Below are 13,797 nucleotides of genomic sequence, written 5' to 3'. Positions count from 1 at the left end.
AAGAGTGGGAACAAAGTGGACCTTTTCTGAATGGATGCCAGTGACTAGTGGTATTCCACAGAAGACAGTGTTGGGACTGCTTCTTTTCAAGTTATAGATGAATGATTTGGATAATGGAAATTATGGCTATGTGGTCAAGTTTGCAGGCGATAAGGAGACAGGTGAAAGGGCAGGGCGTTGCAGAAACAGGGAGGCTGCAGAAGGACTGAGACGGATTGGGAGAATGGGCAAGGAAGTGGCAGATAGAATATAGTGTATGGAAGTGTATGGTCATGCACTTTGGTAGAAGGAATAAAGGCGTAGACTATTTTCTAAACAGGGAGAAAACTCAAAAATCAGAGATGCAAAGGCACTTGGGAGTCCTTGTGCGGGATTTCCTGCAGCTTACGTTGCAGGTTGAGTCAGTGGAGAGGAAGGCAAATTTATTTATTTATTTACTGAGATACAGCACAGAATAGACCCTTGATTTAACCCGAGCCTAATCATGGGACAACTTACAATGACCAATTAACCTACCCACAGGTAGGTCTTTGGACTGTGCGAGGATTGGGAGGGATAATAAATCAGCCATGATGGAATGGCTGAGCAGAATCGAAGGGTTGGGTGGCCTAATTCTGCTCCTATGTCTTATGTTTTCACCTGTATTATCTCAGTGCACTGATGTCATGAAATGATCTGTATGGTCAGAATGCAAAACAAACATTTATCACTCTACCTTGGTACATGCTGGCAATAATGAGCTAACGAACTGGGAAGTCAAAACTAATTTTGATGATAAAGGCTGGCTCTGTTATAGGAGTCAAACTAGACACACTGGAGGCTGTGGTAGAACAAAGGACTCTATGGAAAATCCTGACAATTCTGGACCATGTTTCTCACCCTCTGTATACCACCTTGGCTGAACAGAGGAGCACTTTTAGTAATAGACTAAGACAACTGTACTGCTCCAAAGAGCACTAAATGAGGTCATTCTTACTCTCGGCCATTAGGCTCTATAATGAGTCAGTCTATAGCTGGGGTAGTGATGACTCCTCCTGTTAGACTGTTTGAGGTAACTTATTTTTTATTATTTCTTACTTTGCTTCTAATATTTGTATGTTTATATATCAGTGCACTTGTAACTCTACTGTGACATTGTAATTTCCTTTGGGATCAATAAAGTATATATCTATCTTTACATCAGAACAGAGAGCAGGAACATAACTCTGGCCCACAACATCTCCTGGGATACACCTCTCTTGTTAACCCCTTCCCTTCCTCACTGGAGTTTAGAAGAATGGTGGGGGGGCTGGAAATCTCACTGAAACCTAACTAATATTGAAAGGCCTAGATAGAGTGGATGTGGAGAGGATGTTTCCTGTAGATTAGGACCAGAGGGTACAGCCTCACAATAGATGGACATCCATTTAGAACACAGATGACAAGAAATTTCTTTAGCCAGAGGGTGGTGAATCCATTGCCACAGACGCCAAGTCATTGAGTATATTTCAAGCAGAAGTTGACAGTTTCTTGACTAGTCGGGGGGATCAAATTTTACTGGGGGAAGGCAGGAGAACGGGATTGAGAGGGATAATAAATCAGCTATGGTGGAATGATGGAGCAGAATCGATGGGCTGAATGGCCTAATTCTGCTCCTATGTCTTATGGTCTTACAGCACAAATTCAGCATTCATTATTCTGGAGATCTGAATCAGATTTAAGGATGAAATCCAAAACAATCGCTCTTTAAGTTCACTGTTTGTAAGCAAATGCCTTTCAGCGTATCATCCTCGACAGAGCTGAGGAAATAAATGAACACAACAGATGGAATTTCCACTGTGACAATCTGCGTCTTTCCAGTATCTCATTGAGACTGTCAGCAGTGTTAGTGGATTTATCTCTCACTCACTGTAAACTGCCTCGGCGTCAGACTGCACACGAACAAGTTTACGGGGTTTGCAATACGCAAAGATTTAACAGAGGGAGTTTGGAACTCTTCAGAATCAGAATCAGGTTTAATATCATTAACACAAGAGATTCTGCAGATGCTGGAAATCCAGAGTAACACACACAAAATGCTGGAACTCAGCAGGTCAGGCAGCATTTATGGAGAGGAATAAACAGTCAGTATTTCAGGCTGAGACCCTTCATCAGGGTGCATGCCAAACTGATGACGTCCTGATGTTACCAGACATACTAATGAAGGGTCTCAGCCCAAAACATTGGCTTTTTGTTCCTCTCCATAGGTGCTGCCTGACCTTCTGAGTTCCTCTAGCGTTTTGTGCATGTTACTCTTAATAACACCCGAAAAATGTCCTGAAATGTGTTGCTCATTACCATTAGGTCAAGTAACAGGTAAATGGGCATTGGCACACTTACAAATTGTGTTGTTAAAGTTAAGATGGGAATTGTGCAAATCTTAACAAGTTCATAAACACAAGAGACTCTGCAGGTGCTGGAAATCCAGAGTAACACACACAAAGTGCTGGGGGAACTCAGCAGGTCAGGCAGCATGTATGGAGAGGAATTAACGGTTGACATTTTGGGCCAGCCGAGTTCCTCCAACATTTTGTGCCTGTTGCTTAGCAAAGGTAATTGTTTCCATTGTACAGTTTTATTTTATTAATTTAGAGCAGGTGTTCCCAACCTTTCTCAAACCACAGACCCTACCATGAACCGAGGGGTTCATGCACCCCAGGTTGGGAACTCCTGATTTTGAGATACAGTGTGGAACAGGACTTTCCAGCCCAAATAACCACACTAGCCAGCAACCTGCCTATTTAACCCTACCCTAATCACGGGACAATTTACAATGACCAATTAACCTGCTAACCAGTATACCTTTGGACTGTGAGAGGAAACTGGAGCACCCAGAGGAAACCCACACGGTCACGGGGAGAACGTACAAACTTCTTACAGACAGCGTTGGGATTGAACTCTGAACTCTGAAGCCCTGAGTTGTAATAGTGTTCCCCTAACTGCTATACTACCGTGACCACCTAGTTAGTTCCATGCGTTGGATTCTCTTGTGATTGGGGTAAAAAGCAGAAAACCTAACACCACAATATGCTGTAGATCTGGAATTCTCTCTCTGCAGATGCAGCCTGACCTGCTGGGTGTTTGCAACACCTCCGGTTTTAATTGCAGCATTGAATTCCTCCAGCACTTTGTTAGGGGGCGACTCACTGGTGTGGACCCTGCCTGAGTTCATTTTATGTTGTAGTCCAGACTATTAAGTGACTGCATGGCCTGCTTGCCAAGTTCTGTCCCCAGAACACTCTCATTGAAGCCGGGGGTCTCTCCTGATGACAATGGGTCGGAGAGCATTCTGACTGCTTGCATCACGGTCAGGTATGGGGGCTCTGGTGTACAGGGTTGCAAGAGGACACAGAAGGTGGTCGACTCAGCCAACTGCCTCACAGGATATCACAGGAAGGCAGCATCTATCACTAAAGACCCTCACCATCTGGATCATGCCATCTTCTCGCTACTACCATCAGGGAGGAGATACAGGAGCCTGAAGATTCACTCTTAATGATCAGAAACAGCTTCTTCCCTCTGCCATCTGATTTCTGAACAGTCCATGATCTTATCAACACGATTAATACTTGAAACCCCTTTCTACTGGGCATCTCTAGAAACACAGCTGGTTAGCCTCTTGCTAACAAGCTAATGGACTCAGTGGTGAGAAAACCACCTTTATCGAACTCCGTACATCTAGGGACGATATGACTTGGGTCCCATCAGACCAGGAGACCCAGGATGCTTTGACCGCCCGCACCCCAATCTGAGCGAATACTGTGTAAATGCTGCCCACTTGATATTACCCGTCAGCAAGAAATAACAGATCGTACCCTGCATACAATTATAAAGAAAGTATATTTACAAATTTCAGCTTTATCGAACAGTTAGTAGGAAAAAGAGAAGAAAAAAATAAAAAGGGGCCATTACAGTTAACCCTGTCCAAATGTGCTCATAAGTTGGAGCTCATTTTGAAGTTGTCTTTAACTCACGTGCTGGACCCACGGTCTGCATGAAAGCGGACCCACGGTCTGCATGAAAGTACACACCACCTTCCAAACGTCGCTTGAAATCCATCTCACACAAACGGGATCCCCCACGGGGGTATAGATCCTTCCTCCTTGAAGCCAATCAGATGCACAAAGCACCTCGTGCAACAGGGCATCTTCCCTCCTGTCTTCTCCCAGCTCCCGCCAAAAAGTTCTCAACCCACACTGGTGTCTGCCACAAAAACCTCTCCGCCCAGCATTCTCTAGAACCTTTTCCCAGTCCCACCATCCTGACTGGCTGACAAAACATTCCTAAGTTAAATAACAAAGCCCTGTATCCTAACTCAAACCCAAACAGGCTGAAAGCAGAACGGACTGTCTCTTACAGAACAGCTAAAATGAAATACCCGCAGCATAGCAGTAAAAATCTTAATCAGGGTGTTACATACCTTTTATTATTCCTATTATTTCTTATTCCTTTTTTATTGTAAACACAGGAGATTCTGCAGATGCTGGAAATCTAGATTAACACACACGAAATGCTGGAGAAGCTCATCAGGGCAGGCAGCATCAATGGAAATGAATAAACAGACGACATTTTGGGCCAAGACACTTCATCAGTCTGAATGAAGGGTCCCGGCCTAAAACTGCGACTGTTTATAGATACTTCCTGACCTGCTGAGTTCCTCCTTTCTATTGAACTGTTTTTTAATTTATAACTTAAAGCAATTTTATGTCTTTTCACCATACTGCTGCCTTAAAACAACAAACTACATGCCATTGAAGTCAGTGATAATAAATCTTACTGAGAATATTGAGCATTCCTGTGTGGTAGTCACCGAGAAAAAATACCGAGCTGTTATATTACACCTGCAAATGCCAATGTTCTGTTACTTTTACCAATGAAGTAACGTATTTAGTTATTCATTCAGAGATACAGCACGGAATAGGCCCTTCTGGCCCTTTGAGCCGTAACCCCCGACAACCCTGAGTTAACTAGCCTAATCAAAGGACAGTTTACAATGACCTGGTTCTGTATGTCTATGGACTGTGGAGGAAATTGGAGGACCCAGGGAAAACCCATGCATTCGACGGGGAAGGCGTACAAACTCCTTGCAGAGGATCGAATTCCAAACTCCAATGCCCCAAGCTGTAATCGTGCTGCCCTTACCACTGCAGTACTGTGCCATCCAGGAGAATGCTAAAATAAAACCTATTGTTGGAATTTTACTTGTTTGATCATGAACTGTCTTAGCTTGACTATAAAATAGGTTTTCAAACATTAAACATTAAATGTATCAGGCATCAAAGTGACTGTGCTTTATTAAATAAACCTGACAGGTTAATGGGCCAGGCAGTCAGTGAACTGCCAGCGGTGAGGGTAAGGGTAAAGCTGATTCACCAGGACTGTCTCTGGTTTATTCTGCAGAATATTCAGATCGTTGTAATTGAAGGGAGGGGAGGGAGGATAGGGTGGAGATTGAGAGTGAGGGGAGTGAGTGAGGGAGGTGTGTCAGAAGGAAGGCAGTGGAGATGGGGTGAGTGGGATGGAGGGTGAAAAGAGAAGATAGGGGTAAGGTCGGGAGGAGAGGAAAGAGAGTGTGAGTTGTGGAGAGGGTGAAGGGCAACGAGAGTGAACTGGCGAGGGGAACGAGGGTGAGCTGGAGGGAGAGAGAGGGTGAGCTGGTGGGGAAGAGGGAGGCGGGGAGAGAGAGGGTGAATGTGCTGAGGGACAGGGTGAGCTGCGGGGGAGAGAGAGGATGAACTGGGGGAAGAGAGAGAGGGTGAACGGGGGAAGAGAGAGAAGGTGAGCTGGGGGGATGAGAGAGAGGGTGAGCTGGGGGAGAGGGTGAGAGTGAGCTGGGGAGAGAGAGGGTGAGCAGTGGCAGAGGGTGAGGGTGAGCTGGGGGAGAAAGAGGGTGAGCTGGAGGAGAGAGAGGGTGAGCTGGGGGAAAGAGAGGGTGAGCTGGGGGAGAGAGGGTGAGTTGGGGGAGAGGGTGAGGGTGAGCTGGGGAGATAGGGTGAGTAGGGGGAGAGAGAGGGTGAGCTGGGGGGAGAAAGAGGGTGAGCTGGGTGAGAGGGTGAGGGTGAGCTGGGGGAGAGAGAGGGTGAGGGTGAGCTGGGGAGAGAGAGGGTGAGTTGGGGGAGAGAGAGAGTGAGCTGGGGAGAGAGAGGGTGAGCTGGGGAGAGAGAGGGTGAGTTGGGGGAGAGAGAGAGAGGGTGAGCTGGGGAGAGAGAGGGTGAGTTGGGGGAGAGAGAGGGTGAGCTGGGGGAGAGAGAGGGTGAGTTGGGGGAGAGAGAGCGTGAGTTGGGGAGAGAGAGGGTGAGTTGGGGAGAGAGAGAGAGGGTGAGCTGGGGGAGAGAGAGGGTGAGTTGGGGGAGAGAGAGGTTGAGTTGGAGGAGAGGGTGTGAGCTGGGGGAGAGGGTGAGGGTGAGCTGGGAGAGAGAGAGGGTGAGCTGGGGGAGAGGGTGAGGGTGAGTTGGGGGGAGAGGGTGAGAGTGAGCAGGGGCAGAGAGAAGGTGAGCTGGGGGTGAGGGTGAGTTGGAGGAGAGAGAGGGTGAGCTGGGGGAGAGGGTGAGGGTGAGTTGGAGGAGAGAGAGGGTGAGCTGGGGGAGAGGGTGAGGGTGAGTTGGAGGAGAGAGAGGGTGAGCTGGGGAGAGGGTGAGGATGAGTTGGAGGAGAGAGAGGGTGGGCTGGGGGAGAGAGAGGGTGAGGGGGGAGAGAGAGAGAGGGTGAGCTGGGGGAGAGGGTGAGTTGGGGGAGAGGGTGAGAGTGAGTGGGGGAGAGAGAGGGTGAGGGTGAGCTGGGGGAGAGGGTGAGGGTGAGTTGGAGGAGAGAGAGGGTGAGCTGGGGGAGAGGGTGAGGGTGAGTTGGAGGAGAGAGAGGGTGAGCTGGGGGAGAGGGTGAGGATGAGTTGGAGGAGAGAGAGGGTGAGCTGGGGGAGAGAGAGGGTGAGTTGGGGAGAGAGGGTGAGGGTGAGCTGGGGGAGAGGGTGAGGGTGAGTTGGAGGAGAGAGAGGGTGAGCTGGGGGAGAGGGTGAGGGTGAGTTGGAGGAGAGAGAGGGTGAGCTGGGGGAGAGGGTGAGGATGAGTTGGAGGAGAGAGAGGGTGAGCTGGGGGAGAGAGAGGGTGAGTTGGGGGAGAGAGAGAGAGGGTGAGCTGGGGGAGAGAGAGGGTGAGCTGGGGGAGAGAGAGAGGGTGAGCTGGGGGAGAGGGTGAGGGTGAGTTGGGGAGAGGGTAAGAGTGAGTTGGAGGAGAGAGAGGGTGAGCTGGGGAGAGGGTGAGAGTGAGTTGGAGGAGAGAAAGGATGAGCTGGGGGAGAGGGTGAGCTGGGGGAGAGAGAGAGGGTGAGCTGGGGGAGAGGGTGAGGGTGAGCTGGGGGAGAGGGCGAGGGTGAGTTGGAGGAGAGAGAGGGTGAGCTGGGGGAGAGGGTGAGGGTGAGCTGGGGGAGAGAGAGGGTGAGCTGGGGGAGAGAGAGAGGGTGAGCTGGGGGAGAGGGTGAGGGTGAGTTGGAGGAGAGAGAGGGTGAGCTGGGGGAGAGAGAGGGTGAGCTGGGGGAGAGGGTGAGCGTGAGCTGGAGGAGAGGGTGAGCATGAGCTGGGGGAGAGGGTGAGGGTGAGCTGGGGGAGAAAGAAGGTGAGCTGGGGGTTAGAAGACAGGGAATGTGAGGAGCAGGGGAGGAGAGAAAGACTAGATGGACGGGATGATGCCAAGGGTCAGGAGGGGTGGGTGAGAGGTGATGAAAGTGAGCAGATGAGAGAAATAATGTACAGGATAAAGAGATTGAGCAAGACATGGGGAGAGAGGAATTCTTGCCTGAAATACAGATGGACCACACACTATCAGCTTGTATTTCTCTGTACATTAATCTCGATACCACAATATATCCACTGTAAATCAGCTCTTCGATAATTAAACAGCAGTTCCATGCTTCAGAGTGAGCGAGACAGCGTAGAACACCAGACTGCATTCTCACTGTTAAAAGCTTCTGACTGGAGAGGCGCTGGGGGCAGTGAGTGCTGGTTATCACAGTGTCAGCTGCAGGAGGAACGCTCACAGCACTCAGTGAGGCTGGACTTCAGCGGCCACTGTTGCAAGTCCAGCTCTTGGGGACTTGGGTCCAGAGTCCTTGAATTTCAATCTTAATGTCGGTTTGCCACTGCATCCACATTAAAAATTAACCTGCACTTCGCCTGGTGAGAGAAGCTCAAAATAAATGTGAAAGCACACACACAGACGTAAATGTGGCACTCTCTGTCTGAAGAGTGACGTTGAGCTGCACTGCTGTCTCTACTCCCTAACTCAGACATCCTTCAGACTAGAAGCTCGTCACGGTTTGACATCTCCACATTGACCACCCGTGTATGTCACTGAACCTCAAAGAGTTCAGTCAGAATACATTTCCCTGAAATTTAGAACATGGAACATAGAAATCTACAGCACATTACAGGCCCTTCGGCCCACAATGTTGTGCCAACCATGTAACCTACTCTAGAAACTGCCTAGAATTTCCCTAGTGCATAGCCTCTATTTTACTAAGCTCCAAGTACCTATCTAAGAGGCTCTTAAAAGACCCTATTGTATCCACTTCCATCACCGCCACTGGCAGTGCATTCCCTGTACTCACCATTCTGTGAAAAACTTACCCCTGACATCCCCTCGGTACCTATTTCCAAGCACCTTAAAACTATGCCCCTCATGTTAGCCATTTCAGCCCTGGGAAGAAGCCTCAGGCTATCCACACGATCAATGCCCCTCATCATCTTACACACCTCAATCAGGTCATCTCTCATCCACCATCGCTCGAAGGAGAAAAGGGCAAGTACACTCAACCTATTCTCATAAGGTACCACCCTCCAATCCAGGCAACATCCTTTAAACTTCAATCAGTTCATTACTTGGAGCTAAAATTACCATCTGGTGATTCAGGTACAGGAGCGGAATCTGGTGTTGTAGCCCAACAATTGAACCTCTTGACCATGTCTGCAAGTTTTAATGCATTGAGTTGCTGCCAGATGATTGGTCAATCAGATATTGAGAGTGTGCTGATCAGCTGCATCACCATCTGACACAGAAATTGCAAGGCATTTGACCGCAAGATACTACAAAGGACTGTGAGTACTGCTGAGAGAATTATTAGGGTCTCTCTTCCACCCATCCGAGAAATTTATCAGGAGCGCTGCGTATGCAGGGCCCTTAGCATTGTCAGTGATCCCTCCCATCCATCCAACCCCCTACCATCAGGCAGGAGGTACTGTAGCACTGGGACAAGGACTGTTAGGGTGGGAAACATCTTCTTCCTCCACGCTTTGATACGACTGAACTCCCTGCCACCACCCAGGTCTCATCACATAAGAAGTGGCAGTAGTGTTGTACCGTTTACTTTTTGACTTGTGTCGTAAATGCACCTTCTTATTTGTTGATTTATCTGTAGTAATATTACTTTATGCGCTGTGCATGAATGATATGTCCTGTGTTGTTCACCCAGTCTAGAGGAACAATGTTTGGTTTGGCAATGCAGTTGAATGACAGTGAACTTGAACTTGATATTCACATTAATGAACAGGTGGTGTACCTAATAAAGTGGTGTGTGTTCAACATAACGGATTCTGACTGTATGTTAAATACAGCGGATTCTGAGTGTATGTTAAATACAGCGGATTCTGAGTGTATGTTAAATACCGCGGATCCTGAGTGTATGTTAAATACAGCGGATTCTGAGTGTATGTTAAATACCGCGGATTCTGAGTGTATGTTAAATACAGCGGATTCTGAGTGTATGTTAAATACAGCGGATTCTGAGTGTATGTTAAATACCGCGGATTCTGAGTGTATGTTAAATACAGCGGATTCTGAGTGTATGTTAAATACAGCGGATTCTGAGTGTATGTTAAATACCGCGGATTCTGACTGTATGTTAAATACAGCGGATTCTGACTGTATGTTAAATACAGCGGATTCTGAGTGTATGTTAAATACAGCGGATTCTGAGTGTATGTTAAATACCGCGGATTCTGAGTGTATGTTAAATAGAGCGGATTCTGAGTGTATGTTAAATACAGCGGATTCTGAGTGTATGTTAAATACCGCGGATTCTGAGTGTATGTTAAATACCGCGGATTCTGAGTGTATGTTAAATACAGCGGATTCTGAGTGTATATTAAATACAGCGGATTCTGAGTGTATGTTAAATACAGCGGATTCTGAGTGTATGTTAAATACCGCGGATTCTGAGTGTATGTTAAATACAGCGGATTCTGAGTGTATGTTAAATACAGCGGATTCTGAGTGTATGTTAAATACCGCGGATTCTGAGTGTATGTTAAATACAGCGGATTCTGAGTGTATATTAAATACAGCGGATTCTGAGTGTATGTTAAATACCGCAGGTTCTGAGTGTATATTAAATACAGCGGATTCTGCTTAATTGGGACACATCAGGACCAGAACATTTTGGTCCAATGAAGCGACTGTCACAATTAGCCAAAGTTTCATGGAAATAGTTAAAAAGGTATAAAAAAGACAAACTGCCATTTAGCTGAGTAACAAATTATGTATTTAAATGAAACACAGAACAAGGTAGGACATTACCAATACTACTACAGTACTGTAAAACTGTGTATTAGTTCCTACTTGTTATCAATGGAGGAATGAATTCAGTGTACGCAATGAACAAAATCAATGTAGGCACTAAGTGCAGATAATGGACTGCCTTCACACAATGTGTTTGACGATGCATCTTCCAAATCCTTATTTTTATTGTAATATTAAAGATGATTGATGATACCTTCAAATTCTCTATAGTTTCTCACTTATTAAAGCAGTGAAATTGTTTCATTTTCACCTCCAGACATTTATGACATCTCCAAGCCTGACTGCTTTGAAACCACAGCGAGCAAAACAATTCCGAATTGTCTCACTGCTTATTGTCACCAACTATTGGTGACAAAAGTCACTGCTTTTTGAACACAAAGACACACACCTGTCATTATTTAAAAATTACTCGCTCTAATCCAATGTGGCGCCTAACGTCCATATAAAGTGTGCGCAACTTACACTAACCAGAATCTGTTCGACAACAGACTCCTGCCCCAATTAAGCAGCATAGTGTCCCAAATAAAGAAAGAGAATCCCGGCAATTTTCTCAGTTAGCTTTTGCTCTTTCAGAGGTGTCTCAAATACGCAGCTGCCCTGACTAACCAATGGCCCAGTTAACTGGAATCGACCACATATAGAAAAATACAAGGAGATAATGTGTCATCTAACCATTCCCCATTAGTGTTTATCTTCCTTCAACGTAGTTCCATTTTTGATGTAACTTTATTTTACTTTACTGAACTACAGCACAGAACAGGTCCTTTGAGCCATGCTGCCCAGCAGACAGCTGATTTAATCTTTCAATTTACAAAGACCAATTAACTGGTACATCTCTGGCATGTGGGAGGAAACCAGAGTACCCAGAGGAATCCCACATGGTCACAGGGAAGATGTACAAACTCCTTACAGACAGCAGGGAGAATTGTTACTGCTGTCTCCCAGACAATGCAATTCCCTTTTCTAATAATTCCCTATCTTATTCCAATTTCATTCAAATTCAGATTAGCCTGTTTGTCATGTACACCAGCAGGCAGTGAAAGCTCTTCCCCTCATCTCACCCACCCATCACCTCTGTCCAGTTCCCCTCCTCCTTCCCTTTCTCCCATGGTCCATTCTCCTTACGTTTTCCACCTCTTACCTCTCAGCTTCTTACTTCATCTCATCACCCCCAGCCTATCCACCTGCCGCTTCACCTGATCACTTGCCAGCCAGTCTGTATTCCTCCCCCTCCCCACAACTTCTTATTCCGGTTTCTGCCGCTTTCCTTTCCAGTCCTGATGAAGGGTCTCAGCCCAAAATGTTGACTGTTTATTCCTTTCCATAGAAGCTACCTGATCTGCTGAGTTCCTTCAGCATTTTGTATGCTTTGCAGTGAAATTGACCTTGTCTACTCTTCACACTGATTTGGTAAAGTAACAGACCCCGGACATTCTGTCTTCTCCCCCTCCTATCAGGCAGAAGATACAAACGAATGAAAACACATAGCCCCAGGAGCAACTTAGCAAGCCAGGCAGCGTCTATCTGCGGATTTTCTCGTGTTTGTGATACACCAGCTGGCTCAAGCATCCTGGTCCTATCTCACTGTCATAAACGCTATTTCCTCGAAGCTGCGCAGGTGCGTGGCCCCGCAAAAACTGAAATGCTCCCACACACATAGCCTTTGTTGCCACGCAGCTGGGATTTTCTTTTATATAATGTTAATTTAAAGTCCATGCAGTTTTCAGGCAGTGTAAAAATTTCCTGCTCAGACCAATAGTTGGTCTGCACTGCTGTAAAAAAAATTAGAGGGAATGTGGGTTATAAGATCTTAAAAAGACTTTTTATACCTTAAGGATGAACTTTTGATCTTTCAGTCAACTTCATTCTGTTCCTTGCACTTTTCTTGTCTCCCTACACTGCACTTTCTCTGTAAATGTAACATTATTTTCTGCTATCTGTTTTGTCTTTGTTTTTCATTATCTAGATGTACTTATAAATGGAATGATCTATTATAGCTCATCATTATCATCATTACTTGCTGTCTCATATGATGTGGGTGACCACGGTCTTTTCTGTGACCACGAATGTTCGTGGCAAATTTTTCTACATAAGTGGTTTGCCATTGCCTTCTTCTGGGCAGTGTCTTTACAAGACGGGCGACCCCAGCCATTATCAATACTCTTCAGAGATTGTCTGCCTGGCGTCAGTGGTCGCATAACCAGGACTTGTGATATGCACCAGCTGCTCGTACAACCATCCACCACCTGCTCTCACGGCTTCACGTGACCCTGATCAGGGGTGGGGTTGGGGGGCTAAGCAGGTGCTACACCTTGCCCAAGGGTGACCTGCAGGCTAGCAGGGGGAAGGAGCGCCTTACACCCCCATTTGGTAGAGACTCTAACCTAATATATATCAAGAATATATCTAATACAATATATGGCATGCAAAAAGAAAAAGCTCTTCACTAAATGCTGGAGGAACTCAATAAGTCAGGCAGCAACAATAGAGGGGAATAAACAGTCACCATTTTTCTGAGATCCCTCATCATCCATAGATCCTATCTGACCTGCTGAGTTCCTCCAGCATTTTGTGTGTATTCCTCTGGATTTCCAGCATCTGCAGAATCTTTCGTGTTTAAGTTGAAACCTGATGGTGATATGACGATGAGGCCTTCATCAGTCAGAGCTGACCACGGATATTGTGTCCTAGCTGTCAGTGACACACAAGCCTCGGCAGCAGGAAATGGAGAGCAAGCTGTTGCCGATGCAGCAAGCTCCCCCTCTCCACACATCTGATGGACCCAAAGGAACGGCAGAGACTGACACAGTTTGGCACTAGAGGCATCACAGGAGTTGCCAGTCAGCGTTGAGCTCAACATAGGACTACATTAGGGACTCCAGCTCCAGAATTTTTCCCTCAGGGTTTACTCCCGAAGCCTTCCCCATAAGTGGGTACAGTTGCAAGGCGGCAGAAATTTAAGATCAGAGTTTTCCTTCTCCTAGATGAGCTGCCTCTGAAAGTCCAAGCTTAGGTCCCTGTCACGGGAGGGGGAAATGGGTAAGACCAGCCAACAGGCCTCTGGTGAAGCTGTATAGGTTAATCCCTTATGCAGTGGATTGCAGAAACATTGAAGAACTCCAACCATACCATGGACTTTGGACGATGGAGATGGGAGGTCATCGAGGGCTTATGCTTTACTGGGAGTTAAGGGCCCAAGTAAGTAAGTAAGCTG

The 13,797-nt window shown here is 46.7% G+C and overlaps 1 protein-coding gene across 15 annotated transcripts in view; it reads right to left on the bottom strand.

Moving 5' to 3' along the window:
* Window positions 1-13,797, bottom strand: part of rap1gapa (RAP1 GTPase activating protein a) — a 459,159-nt gene that overhangs the window by 133,410 nt on the left and 311,952 nt on the right. The window contains exon 1 of one of the 15 annotated variants that reach the window (XM_072244717.1): window positions 4,439-4,557. The exons of the other annotated variants lie outside the window; for them this stretch is intronic. The gene's annotated coding sequence lies outside the window, so the exon portion shown is untranslated. Of the gene's footprint in view, window positions 1-4,438; window positions 4,558-13,797 lie in introns of those variants that run through there. 15 annotated transcript variants of the gene reach the window in all.

Source organism: Mobula birostris, chromosome 27, assembly GCF_030028105.1.
Source record: "Mobula birostris isolate sMobBir1 chromosome 27, sMobBir1.hap1, whole genome shotgun sequence".
NCBI lineage: Eukaryota > Metazoa > Chordata > Chondrichthyes > Myliobatiformes > Myliobatidae > Mobula > Mobula birostris.
Note: the sequence above shows the minus strand (reverse complement) of the source record. Positions and strands in the feature narration are given on the sequence as shown.